Below are 13,984 nucleotides of genomic sequence, written 5' to 3' on the forward strand. Positions count from 1 at the left end.
AAAATTAAAAATTAAAATATTTTTAAAAACCAACCAAGTTTTTTGACCGACCAAAGTTGGTCTGTTTTTCTTGATCGTTTTTTGCTGAATTTCTAGTAGTATATATCCAAGCAAGCTGTAATGAAAATGAGGTAACAAAGTCATTTTTAAAATTTTATAACAAAAAAATTATGCACTATTGCTATATCACACCTAATATACTCTTAGCCGGGGAGTGTATTGTCGATAATAATAATAATAATAATAATATAATGATGTGGCATATAATATTTGAAGTCAAAGAATAAAAACTATAAAACTCAACCATTTTTTAAGCCAATATAGGATTATCAATCAATGAACCGAACCCACCTTATATTGATTTTAGCCAAAGTGACACTGACACAAGCATATATGGTTTTGAAATTTATTCATCCGTTTTAGATTGATTGTTCATATTTTATTATTCTGTTTTAAACCCATATTCATTCTATTCAAAAATTTCACGAAAAAACCCGTCGGTGTAGTTCTGCAGGAGCAAATGCAAAAAATCAAAAATTGAATAAGAAATATCTATAATTTTAATCATGGTCAAGATCTAACTTTAATTAATTAAATCTGAATTATTGATACTGAAAAGTGACTGTTACCAATCCAAGTAAAAATTTGAGGAAACGGAGAGCAAACAAATTAACATAATTCAAACCCGTTTGGAACTCAAATTCTTTTATATGTCGGTGAGAAACTCAAAAGTTGACTTGCCCAACTCATAATTGACGAATTTATAGGTTTAATTCCTACGTATAGATGCAAATTCCCCCCCCCCCCCCCCGCAATTTGACTACTTCAAGTAAGTTGATCTTTTATCTATTTCTTATAGTGGTTATTTAAAAATCAGCAACTTTAAAAAGGCAAATGCTACAAGCCCCTCCTCCTGCTTTGATGATCCAAAAAGTCATCACTTGTTTTTAAAATAAATTCTGCATTTTGAGGCCTTAAAACCCTCTTTCAACATCACCTCGATTTGCTTGCGCAGTCCGGGCACGTAGCCGGAAAGCTATTATGTAAAGATCTGTGAAAATTGTTGAAATTTTGACTAAAAATGCATTTAAGTTGACTTCGGTCAATATTTTAGGTAAACGGACCCGAACCCGTGATTTGACGGTCCCGAAGGGTCCGTGGAAAAATATGGGACTTGGACGTAGGCCCGGAATCGAATTCCGAGGTCCCAAGCCCGAGAAATGAATTTTTAAAGAAAATTATTTTCTGAAAATTTCTATGAGTTTTGAAAATGAAATGCATTTAGAATTTAATAGTATCGGGCCCGTATTCTAGCTCAGGAGCACGGTACAGGCCTTATCTGTGAAATAAGATGAGTTTGTGAAATTTGGTAAGAAATGGAAGTCGTTTGAGGTGATTCGGACCCGTAGTTGTGAAAATCCATTCTTTGAAAGTTTGAAGAATTTCGTAGATTTTTATGCTAAATTCGTTATTTTTGCGATTTGATCGCACGGATAAGTTCATATGATATTGTTGAGTTAGTATGCATGTTTGGTTTGGAGCCCGGAGGGCTCGGGTGAGTTTCGGATAGGTTTCGGAAGGTTTAGAACTTGTGAAAAATTGCAGAAACAGCTGTTCTGATGCACAGACCTTCTGTGCTTCGCGATCGCGAAAGGTTAAATGGAAGGGGTGGATTTTGTTCAATGCGAACGCGAGGTAAGGATCGCGAACGTGGAGCACTAGGGGGTTGCTCTATGCGAACGCGACCCACATCCCGCGAACACATAGCGTAAATAGGGGGCTGGTCAGGGAAGTAAATGTTCCTCTACGCGAACGCGTGCACAGGCTCGCGAACGCGAAGGTCAGGGGGCCCAACCCTTCACGAACGCGTAAGAGGACTCGTGATCGCATAAGCCTGAGGAAGGCTGCTCTTCGCGAATGCAGCAGACCCATCGCGAACGCGATGAAGGTCTGCCCAGCGATTTTTAAACAGAAAACAGCACACTCGGGATTAAACAAAAAATTTCATAACTTCTTCTTCTCAACTCCAAATTGGGCAATTTTTGAAAGATAATTTCACCACCAGTCCATAGGTATGTAATCTTAGACTCATTTTCTTCAATTTCTATTAACACCCATTAGATTTCTAGGCTTAAATCATGTTCTTAAGGGTAGAAAATTAGGGATTTGGATAGAGTTAGGGTTTTTTGTATAATTGTTATTTAGACCACGTTTTGGGGACGAATTTTGGAACTAATTATATATTCGGGCTCGTGGGTGAATGGGTAATCGGATTTTGGTTCGAACCTCGTGTTTTGACCAAGCGGGCCGTCAATTTTTGACTTTTTAGGAAGAATGATGGGAAAACTATAATTAAGCATTGGAATTGGATTGTTTAGCATTTATTGATGTTATTAAGTTGATTATGTCTAGATACAATTGATTTGGAGCCAAATTCAAAAGGAAAAGCGGTGTTTGAGGCTTGAGTTGGCCGTGGAAGTTCGAGGTAAGTGTTTGGTCTAACCTTAGCTTGAGGGATTATGAGTTGTGTCCTATTTGCTACTTGTTTCTTGTTGAGTACGACGTATAGGCATGGTGACGAGTGTCTATACGTTGGTGTTGAGCTTGACCGTGAGTCTTAAATTGAAATTATTGTGTTCTTAAATAATACTACAGATGCTTAAGTTGATGATTCTCTGTATTGAGCAAGGATTATGATTATTCTTGTGGGAATTACTTGTGACTGAGTATTGGTGTTAGCTGAGGTAGTTAGATGTTGAAACAAGTCTAGTTATAGTTGTTTTGCCCTTGCCGGGACGTAGTTACTTATACTGTCGAGTCCCTTATCGGGATAGTGTAGTTCTTCATTGATCCCTTGCCTGGACTCTTGTTATTATTGTTGTTGATTGTATATGTGGATCGGGCTGCGTGCCGCAACAATGATATATTTGTATTGGGTTGCACGCCGCAATAATATTATATGTGGATCGGGTTGCACGCTGCAATAATGATATAATTGGATCGGGTTGGACGCCGCAACAATGTTGTTATGTGTTGGGATCGGGTTGCACGCCGCAACAATTGATGATATAAAGTGTTTATAGATTGGTCACAAGTTCCTTATTGTTTTGTTGTAAATTCTAAGTTGTCCTTATGCCTTTTTCTTGATTTACTATTGATATTGATATACCCCCGCGGCATGTACCCCCCTCCCATCTTTACTTATTTATTTCTGGTTTATATTCTGTTGTATATTATATAACTGCATAGGTTTATTTGGTAGTCTGGTCCTAGCCTCGTCACTACTTCGCCGAGGTTAGGCTAGGCACTTACCAGCACATGAGTTCGATTGTGCTGATGCTACACTCTGCACTATGTGTAGATCCCGGAGCAACTTTTGGACAGTAGCATTTGTGTTGCATCCCGTACCTTAACTTTAGGATTCGTCGAAATAATAATATATGAGTTAGAAGGGATTAAGGTTATACATGAAGATATTGATATAAGACCCTGTAAGTTTGAAGAATTTCGGAACTACTATATATCGGCTTGATATGTATTTTCCTTGAAATAAACTATTTTCGATAAAAGTTAATAGATACAATTTTATACTATTGTGGTAAGTTTTAAATTATATACATGACATGTGAGAGTTTATAAATGAAGTTTTATTTATTATAAGAGTATATAGTATTTTATCATAAGAAAAGTTATCCTTTCTCCGTTTTAAGAATTTATAGTACAAAAAGAATTTCTTTATTGTAAAGATAAAAATTATTTTCTCACAAGAAAAGAAGGTTATCTTTTTACCATTTTAAGAATTAAGTGTAAGAAAATTTGTACTCTTTATATGAAATTAGGAAAATTAAAAATTGAGAAAAATATATGTATTTTTACATGAATATTTTAATGAAATAATAGTATATGTATTTATTTTACACGGCACCATATGACCATGATAGTAAGTTATATAAAATGTATTAAAACTGAGTAGTATTTTAAGTAATTTGAAATAATTCTTAATTATGAGGGTAATTGGTTAAATTATCGAATAACGAGACATTACCTAATTAACTAATAAGTTGGATAAAGATTTAAAATTTCTCCACCATTAATGTGGCAGCCCATAAACTGGTCAAAAGGCCACTAAGTGACTCATATAGTACATGGAAAGGTGTCACTTGGTTAGAGAATACAACAAGATATATTCACACACTCTCTTATTGTTTATTTACTGAATGGATAAACTTTGCATTTTGACTAAGTAAAGATTTCAACGAGAAATACACTGGCCTTGGTTAAAAGATGAATAGTATGCAAGAGAATTAGCAGAAGGCTTTGCTTAAGTATAAGCTCTAATTTAAGGTAGAGTAGGTCCAAGCACAAATCAAGTTCTTTAAAGTTTAAAGATTGAGAAAGGTTTTTGTAGGGTAACTTAGATCTTTAGGCTTTCATCTGTTCAAGTTCCTTGTCTTTTAACAAAGAATTAATAAATTGGATGCTAGTTTCCGTAAAGGCTGGAACAAGGGTGATCAAGGAAAATGTTTTGTCATGAAACTAGGATATTTGCAAGTTTTACTACATACTTATGTCATCATATCATAGTTTTACTACATACTTATAGGTTGGCCGATACCCTATCCCATTTGATATCAAATAATCGTAGAGGCTTTATAGACAGACATTCATTTTGTACAGTATGTCAGAGACCTTGACGGCCCAAATATATTCATGTTTTAAAAAAGATGGTTCATTGATACAGTGTGTGACCACGTATAGTTATGCATTGTGAGTTGTGGCCATGTTCGCCCATCATGAACACAGAAAGAATAAGTTACAGAGTGGTTCGCTTGGGGCAGCTCGGCACCGAGTGTCAGCCATGCTTCCCCAGGTTCGGGGCGTGACAATTTGGGTGGCTGTCTTTAGTCCAGCTAGAGATCCCGAGGTAGTCCTGCAGGTATCCGCAGACCTGGCTTTCTCTTCTATCTTATTATGTGTTCTGTTTTCACTTGTTTCCGGGACAGATTGTATTTTCTTTTCAGACACTTGTATGTAGTACTCATAGACAATCCAAGATATTGTGACATCGGATTCCGGGTAGAAGAGTATGTTGACATTGTAGTACTGGTTTTGGTTATTTTATCAGTTTAGGTCTTCCGCTTGTTCTATTTATCGTTAATATTAAATGTTGATTACCTGTTAATCAAAATTATTAAAAAGGGCTAAAATAAAAGAGTTAGTGATTCTTTATTGCGCAGCTTGCCTAGCTTCCACGAGTAGGCGCCATCATGACTCCCGAGGGTGGGAAATTCGGGTCGTGACAAGTTGGTATCAGAGCTCTAGGTTACATAGGTCTCACAATTCACGGACAAGCTTAGTAGAATCTGAGGGATCGGTACAGAGACGTCTGTATTTATCCCCCAGAGGCTACAGAGTTAGGAAAAACTTCACATTTATTCTTTCTTGTCGGGCGGCTTGGTTTCTCAATGCTAATTGAATTTCTACTCTGATCTTTCGCAGATGGCGAGAACACGCGCTTCCTCATCCACCGATCAGCAGCCAGAGCCCCCAGCAGCAGCTCCCACGAGGGGTAGAGGGTGAGGCCGAGGCCGTGCTAGAGGCCGAGGCAGGGGCAGAGCTCAGCCCAGAGCAGCAGCACCAGCGGCGGAGCCTCAGGTTGACTTTGATGATGAGGTTCCGGCCCAGACAGTTCCGGTGGGCCCAGCTCATGTCCTAGAGGGGTTTATTGCTACCCCGACACTCCAGGATGCTTTGGTCCGTCTAGTGGGCCTTTTGGAGAGTGTCACCTGGGCAGACTTGCTTCCTGTAGTACCAGCCATCTCTCACACTGGAGGAGGAGCCCAGACTCCTGCTTCTCGCACTCCGGAGCAGATGACTCCCCAGTTTCAGACTCCAGCAGCTCAGCTAGTTGGAGCAGTTCAGCCGGGTGTGGTAGCTCAGACCGGTGATGGAGAAGCTATGTCTACTGATGCTTTGTGGAGATTGGACAGGTTCACCAAGCTCTTCACTACTACTTTCAGCGGTGCATCTTCTGAGGATCCTCAGGATTATCTAGACAACTGTCGTGAGGTTCTCAGGAACATGGGGATAGTAGAGACCAATGGGGTCGATTTTGCTACTTTTCGTTTGTCGGGATCCGCTAAGACTTGGTGGAGAGATTATTGCTTGGCTAGACCAACCGGATCACCAGCTTTGACTTGGGAGCATTTTACTCAGCTATTTCTGGAGAAGTTTCTCCCCATCACTTAGCGAGAGGCCTATCGGAGGCAGTTTGAGTGTCTCCAGCAGGGTTCTATGACTGTTACCCAGTATGAGACCAGATTCATCGATTTGGCTTATCATGCTCTTATTATACTTCCCACCGAGAGAGGGAGGATGAGGAGGTTTATTGATGGACTTACAGCCGATTCGTATTCAGATGGATAGGGAGACAGGGAGTGAGATTTCTTTCCAGGAGGCGGCCAATGTGGCCAGGAGAGTGGAGATGGTTCTGTCGCAGGGAGGTGGTCATGGGTCGGACAAGAGGCCTCGTCATTCAGGCAGATTCAGTGGTACCTCGTCTGGAGGCAGGGATTCATATGGTAGAGGCTATCCTGCTAGGCCCTTTCAGTCAACACTTTAGGTTTCTCATGGTGCTTCAGGTGGCCGTAGTTCTCAGATGCAGTATTCTGATCAGCAGTCCTATAGTGCACCACCAGCCTCTATCAGTGCACCGCCGCTCCAGAGTTTTCGGGGTGGTCATTCAGGTCGCCAGAGTCAGTCTCAGTTTCCTCAACCGCATCATTTAGGTGGATGCTTTGAGTGTGGTGAGTATGGTCATATCCGGAGGGCTTGTCCGAGATTGGTGGGTACTCAGTCACAGCAGCAGAATTCCCGTGCTATAGTTCAGGCACCTGGTGTTCCACAGCCCGTCCAGCCAACTAGAGGTGGGGATTGAGGTGCTAGAGGTAGAGGTAGAGGTGTTAGAGGTGGAGCTTAAACCTCTAGAGGTGGAGGCTAGCCAGCTGCAGGCCGTCCCAAAGATGTAGTCCAGGGTGGTGGGGCCCAACCTCGATGTTATGCTCTTCCAGCCAGGCCTGAGGCTGAGGTTTCCAATGCAGTTATCACATGTACTGTTCTAGTTTGTGACCGAGATGCTTCAGTTTTATTTGATCCAGGGTCTACATACTCCTATGTGTCATCTTATTTTACACCGTATCTGGTCATGCCTAGTGATTCTTTGAGTGCTCCTGTTTATGTGTCTATACCGGTGGGTGATTATATTGTGGTAGATCAAGTCCATCGTTCTTGTATTGTGGGGATTGGGGGTCTTGAGACTCGTGTAGATTTATTGCTTCTAGACATGGTTGATTTCGATGTCATATTGGGGATGGATTGTTATCACCTTACCACGCTATCTTGGACTGTCATGCCAAGATTGTGACCTTAGCCTTGTCGGGTTTACCTCGTTTAGAGTGGAGAGAGACTCCTAATCATTCTACCCGTAGTGTTATCTCCTATGTGAAGGCTCAGTGTATGGTCGAGAAGGAGTGTTTGGCCTATTTGGCATATGTTCGTGATTCTAGTGCCGAGGTTCCTTCTATTGATTCTGTTCCTGTTGTTCGTGAGTTCCCTGAGGTATTTCCTTCAGACCTACCGGGTATGCCACCCGACAAGGATATTGACTTCTGTATTGATTTGGCTTCGGATACTCAGTCCATTTCTATCCCGCCATATCGTATGGCTCCGCCTGAGTTGAAAGAGTTGAAGGAGCAGTTGCAAGACTTGCTTGAGAATGGTTTCATTAAACCCAGTGTTTCGCCTTAGGGTGCGCCGGTGTTGTTTGTTAAGAAGAAGGATGGATCGATGAGAATGCGTATTGATTACCGGCAGTTGAACAAAGTTACAATCAAGAATAAGTATCCATTGCCGAGGATCGATGATTTGTTTGATCAGCTTCAGGGTGACAAGGTATTTTCGAAGATTGATTTGAGATCTGGCTACCATCAGTTGAGGATTAGGGCATTCGATGTCCCTAAGACAGCTTTCCACACTTGGTACGGGCATTATGAGTTCTTGGTGATGTCATTCAGGTTGACAAATTCCCCAGCAGCTTTTATGGATTTGATGAACCGAGTGTTCATGCCTTACTTGGATTCGTTCGTGATAGTCTTCATTGATGATATTTTGATATATTCCTGCAACTGGGAGGACTACGAGCATCATCTTAGATCAGTTCTTCAGACTTTGAGGGATAGTCAATTGTATGCTAAGTTTTCGAAGTGTGAGTTCTGTGAGCACGTGATTTTTGCCCTATATGAATTATTCCCATAAATTCAACAAAATAAATCTTTCCCATTGTTTGCAATTTCGTGGATTTTTGTAGCATTTTTTGTTAATTGCTTGCATTTGTCTGTGCACATTTATTTTATTTAAATCATGAAAAATACCAAAAATATTACTCATGGCATTTAGGCTTCATTTTGTACATTTTTAGGACTAATCGGTAGTTACTTGTTTTATAAAAAAAATTGAAAATCACAAAAAAAATGCTTCATTTTTTACACTTTTATTGATTTTTTCTCTTTTAATTTAGGATTAAGTATTTTTTATAATTAGTTAATTAGCTTAATTTCACATTTTTAGATAATCTAGGTTTTTGATTTTAGGATTTTTAAAATCAAAGGAAAAGAAAAATGAAAAAAAGGAGTTTTGATTTAATCTTCCTACCCTAAAGTTAACTAGCCCAAATTCATGACCCAAATTCCTTCAAAAGCACAAAAACATTGAGCTCATACCCTTTTCCCCATTTAACCTAACCTAATTCCTACCCCTATATAATAATGTTAACTCCTAAAATAAAAACCTAGACACACTCTCTTTGATCAGACCCAAGCGGCGCACAAGAAAAGATGAAATGGAGAGCTCTTCATCTTTTCTGGACAGATGAGCAGACCCAAGAGTTCTTGCTACTCCCCACATACAGGTGCCATCGATTCATGTCCAAAATTCAAGCCCAGCTTTGAAAATTCAAAAGAGAGTTTCAAATACAAACCAAAACAGAAACAAAGGAGGATTTGAAAGCTATTCACACTTCTACTTATTTTTTACTTCAATTTTTCTGGAATGTCAAGTGACATTTGGGTTTAGAGCTTCCGATTCAGGCACTAGTTAAGAAATTTGGCGGATTGAATCGTTGTCCGTTGCCGTCGAGTTGAACTCATTTGGTCGCTGGTTTGTCTCTGTTTCTGCTGCTGGATTTTGCCTTATATTTCAGAATTGTGTTGGTTATCTCCAGTTTATTTTCGGTGTTTAGGTATGTATATATTTACCCGGGATCCTCTTTTGAATATAGATGAATATTTGGATTATTGACTCTATGAATATGTTCAGTTTTTCGGATTCCTTGTGTTCGTCCATCAGATCTATGGAGTTTTGTTTTTTGCTGTCAAATATCTAATTGGGGTTCTTTGTTTTGAGTTGAAGGTATCAAAATTGAAATTGCTTTCCAAGCTGATTTTTATTTACTTGAACTAAGCTCGTTAACAGTAAAAGTATCATATCGTTGAACACTCTGTGGTTAGGTTTGTGGTAATTGTTAATCGGAGATTTGTTGTAATTGTTAATTGATTTGAGGAAGTCGAGAAGCAATGTGTGCTGGAGCTAATCTTCGGACTCTTGCAATGCAAATTCGAATAGCAATTGATGAAGCTTTTAAGCTTGTTTAGATATTACTTGGGTATGTTTGAGGTGCTTCTTTGAATGTATAGATGAGAATGGATCTATGAGGTTAATCCACTGATTCTAGCATGTTTACTTGAAGTAAATCATTTGCAATTGAATGCTAAATATGGTATTTGTTTATTAAGTATGCAAGTTTGCTTTAGATGGTTTAATCTAGTTCATGTGTTAAAATCTGGGCTTTGTAGTGCTATGATAAATGTCATTTAGCTACTGGAATTTTATATCTCAAGCGTAAGGCTCAACAACGTGAAAAGTGGTTATTCTCGTATAAATGTCTCTGTCTTAGTGTAAAGCTGAATATTTTTGCAAATGATTGTTTAGTTAATGAGTGGTTAAGGCTGCAAATCAAAGTGGCTGGAACAGTTTGATGTCGTAAATTGGTAGGAGTAAACTAACTAACTATCTAATGTAGGAAATTATTTGAGGTGTGCTATGCCAAATAAAATCTCAAAATTCGTGGCCCTCATTTAACTAACTTTAATCCTAGAAATCGGGGCATGTCATTTAGTTGAATTTTCATGGCCCTCGCAAAGTTTAAAAATGCGTAGTTCATTTTAGGTGCGTATTTTAAAATTTACCTTCCTAAAGTCGGGTGCGCATTTATGTGACCCAAATCCAAATCTCAATAACGTTAGATAAAATATGTTGCGGACTGCGAGTGCATTTATGTGATGTGGATCAAGACGTATTTTAAATGACGTTGCAATCTTCCTAAAAATGAATAAAAGCGGCTATAAGGTTAAAATTGAACCATAGGCTAAAACATGTATTAAAATCAAGTAAATAGGCCAAATATAACAGTTGAGCGACCGTGCTAGAACCACGGAATCCGGGAATGCATGACATCTTCTCCCGGGTTAACAGAATTCCTTACCCGAATTTCTGTGTTCGCGGACGTAAAACAGAGTCAATCTTTCCTCGATTCGGGATTTGAAACCGGTGACTTGGGACACTATAAATTATCCCAAGTGGCTACTCTGAATCTTTAAATAAATAATCTCATTTCGATTGTCACTTAAATTGGAAAAACTCCCTTATATACCCTTCTGGGGGTGTAGGTAAAAAGGAGGTGTGACAGCTCTGGCGATCGAACCCACGACCTCTGGTTCAGGGTTCAAGAATTCGAGCTTAGAATAATTGTTGTAGTTGACTTTATTTATTATCTGATTTTATTACATGTTTGGGCCTAATATGCTAAATGTTGCTTTTACCGCTTTGATATTATCCGAACTGTATATGAACTGTTACGAAACCCCTCTCTTCTCTCTCCCGAGGAGTGCACGTTGGTCGTGACTTCTTTTTGTTTGTGTCATATCCCAAATAGAACGAGGGTCGGACAAGTTGCAAAGCCGGATGATCTTTTGGTTACCAGTACGCAGCCCCCCCTCGGCTCAAGTTGTCCGCTCGGGTAAGCCAGGTCTAGAACAATATATCCAAGTTTTAAACTTAGAATAACTCAGCCTCATGCCGGATCCCTAGTAGGAATGCTTGTTTGCATCACGTGCATTTGACTTTGGGGACTCAATACAGGGGTTGAGTCCGTCTAGGGCAGGTGTACCCAAAGAACAAAAGACTATCCTGTTGCATCTTATGTGCTACATGTTGCAATTTTCAAGGGTAAACGAGGTCATTTGGGTGACCAATGAGGTTTGAGGATAAATGAGAAAAAAGAGGGTGAAGTGTAAAAAATAAAGCAAGTAGGGCCCAGTTATGTTTTTCTTTCACATTTTATTTTTAAGAAAAGACCAAAAAATGAAAATGGAAAAATCCAAAAAGATTTTGCACTTCCCCATTATTTTGTTCAAAAAAAAAATCAGAAAAAGAAAATCCAAAAGGGTTTACATGTTTCATCATTTTTCAAAAACAAAAGACAAAAAATATGTTTTCTCTAAATTAGTTGTGTTTTTTTTAATTCTCGCCCGTATCCAATTTGCCTGAACTATGCATACCTGATTCTCGTCTTTTGGGGCGTGATACGTAGGCAACCCGCATAGGGTCTGGTCTTCCTAGTAAATCTTAGGTTCTTGGCTTTGCGGGATCTTAGCCAAATTCAGGAGTTGCTTGTTGGGAATAGTGTGAACTGAGTTGTATTGTTGGACTCTACTGTTGAAATATTTAGAGTTCAAGTTGAAATTCTCTTGTCAAACTGCTTATATGCTGATGAATGTTCTGTTGGGATCAGTCCTTGATTGTGGGAGCATTGTTTTGTGATTTTAATTCAATCTATGAGCTATTTATGGGGCCATGTTTGAAAGTAAATCCTGCATTGAAGTTTTTAGAGTAAATTGATAGCTGAAATTCCCCTAGTTTGAACTTGTTACCAACAGTTTCAAATAGTTGTTGTTGTCATTGAGTTTAATTGAGGGGATTCAGTTGGACTAGAGATTGAGTAGCTTGAATTATGATTTGGTTGAGCATATAGTAAGCTAAGTCTGCCGAAAATTTGTGTTAGTTGAGATTGTGCTTGAGTTCAGCAGTGATAGTTGAAATCTGGTTTTTACTTCTAAAATATTCTCCTTGTTGAATTGAGTGCTCTTGTTCCATAAACTATTGTCCAGTTGGTTAGAATCTGCTGATAGAAGTTGAAGGTTTGCTGCTAGTTTCCTGTTGCTGTAAAAGATTTTGTGCTTGCTGCCCGCAGTCCTGTATTGTTCAGTTTCTGTTCAATAGTGAAGATGTTCGTTTTTTGGGGGGATTGATGTTACGACAGTTTTTCTGAACAGTTGAGGGAGTTTTGCACAAGTTTTAGCTTCAGTTAACTCAACTGCATTGCTCCAGGTTATATGCCAACAATACACTACTGAAATTCAAGTTTTGAGTATCTTTTTGAAAGCAAATTCTGCATTGTTCAGCTGCACTTTGTCTGCACTATTTGGTTATTCTGGTTGAAGCTGCTGACTACTTACTTGATTCTCCTTGCCGGAAGCAGAAGAACATGCTAAGACTTGGGTCGTGGGGTAAGGAAACCTTCTGTTATTGAGAGATCCCTCAAGTTGCACTTTGAATATGCTTGTAATAAATAGAAGTAATATAACAGTGCTTTGTTCTCCAAGGCTTCAAGGTGTGACCATGTTGGATACAATCTGAAAGTTGTGTTCCAATCCACGTGATCTTCTGGCTTGTACACGCTAATCCACCAGACAACTTGCTTAACCCACATGCATTAGTCTACAATTTCATCGATGCCTTGTTGGCAGCCAATGTTCTCATGCCTGTATTTACTCTTGGAATAGCTCTATTTTATATCCCCTAGCGATTGTTGTGATAACTCCAGCGGCTCAAGGGAGGAGGGGGTATGCGGACAAAATATTGCCTGAAGTATTAGGAACTTTGTTTGTTACTTGATAGATATTGGGATGAATTTGTCCAAAAAAATTCCTATTTATTTTTCAGCAGATGCAGTTTGGCTAAACGATGAGGACACATCGATAACACAGCTAAAACACCAGCAGAATCCATGTTTGATGAGAGCCCTGCTAGATTTAGCTAGTGCATCATACACATTTCTAAGTTCTTTCTGCCCAAGCTACAATTTTATGGTTTCAGGAGTTAGACACAGAATTAGTTGATTGTATGTGAGAATCAAGTCTTTTCAAGTATGTAATGACAGAATAGTTGATTGGATACTCGCATGCCAAAAAGAAACAGAACCTAAAGAATTTGTGCATTTGAAATTTTGAAGTGTGTGACTTATTTTTATTATAATAATTTACTTTGATCGGATACTCGCTTAAACTGTTAGAGAGAGCACACTTCTATTTACTTATTTTTATTTATGAAAAGCACACTTCTAACTAAAAAAATAATAAAGAATTTTTTTTTCTTCTAGGGTTTTGTCCTTAATAATTTCCCATAGTGTATTTGTTTAAAAAAAAGGAAGAAAAAATATGCTCGTTAAGCTTGAGTTTGGAATAAGTTATAGAACATTAAGTCTAAAAAAAATTAAAAAAAAAGGATTTGTTTCTTTTATTTCTTTTTTCTCATCAGAGTAGTCATTAAGGTAAAAAAAGAAAAAGAAAAAGAAAAAAAGAGAACATTAGTTTGTTTACTTTATTTCTGATTTTCCCGAACTACGCAAAGATCTGATTCATGTGGCTTCATGATACGTAGACAACCTACATAAGGTTCGATCAAATTATTTTTTTATTTACCAAAAGAAAAAGAAAAAGAAAAGAAAAAGAAAAAAAGGGAAACAAAGAAGAAAAAAGATGGTGAAATTATAGGATGTGAAAAATGAGAAGGAAGAAAAAGAGCGATAATC

The 13,984-nt window shown here is 38.5% G+C and overlaps 1 long non-coding RNA gene across 1 annotated transcript; it reads left to right on the forward strand.

Annotated features, from left to right (window-relative positions):
• Positions 1–8,765: 8,765 nt before the first annotated feature.
• LOC107793251 (uncharacterized) lies at positions 8,766–13,397 on the forward strand. Its single transcript, XR_001649669.2, has 2 exons — positions 8,766–9,295; positions 12,282–13,397. It is a non-coding gene; the product is annotated as an uncharacterized LOC107793251 (long non-coding RNA).
• Positions 13,398–13,984: the final 587 nt, after the last annotated feature.

This window comes from Nicotiana tabacum, chromosome 1, assembly GCF_000715075.1.
Source record: "Nicotiana tabacum cultivar K326 chromosome 1, ASM71507v2, whole genome shotgun sequence".
In the NCBI taxonomy this organism is placed as follows: domain Eukaryota; kingdom Viridiplantae; phylum Streptophyta; class Magnoliopsida; order Solanales; family Solanaceae; genus Nicotiana; species Nicotiana tabacum.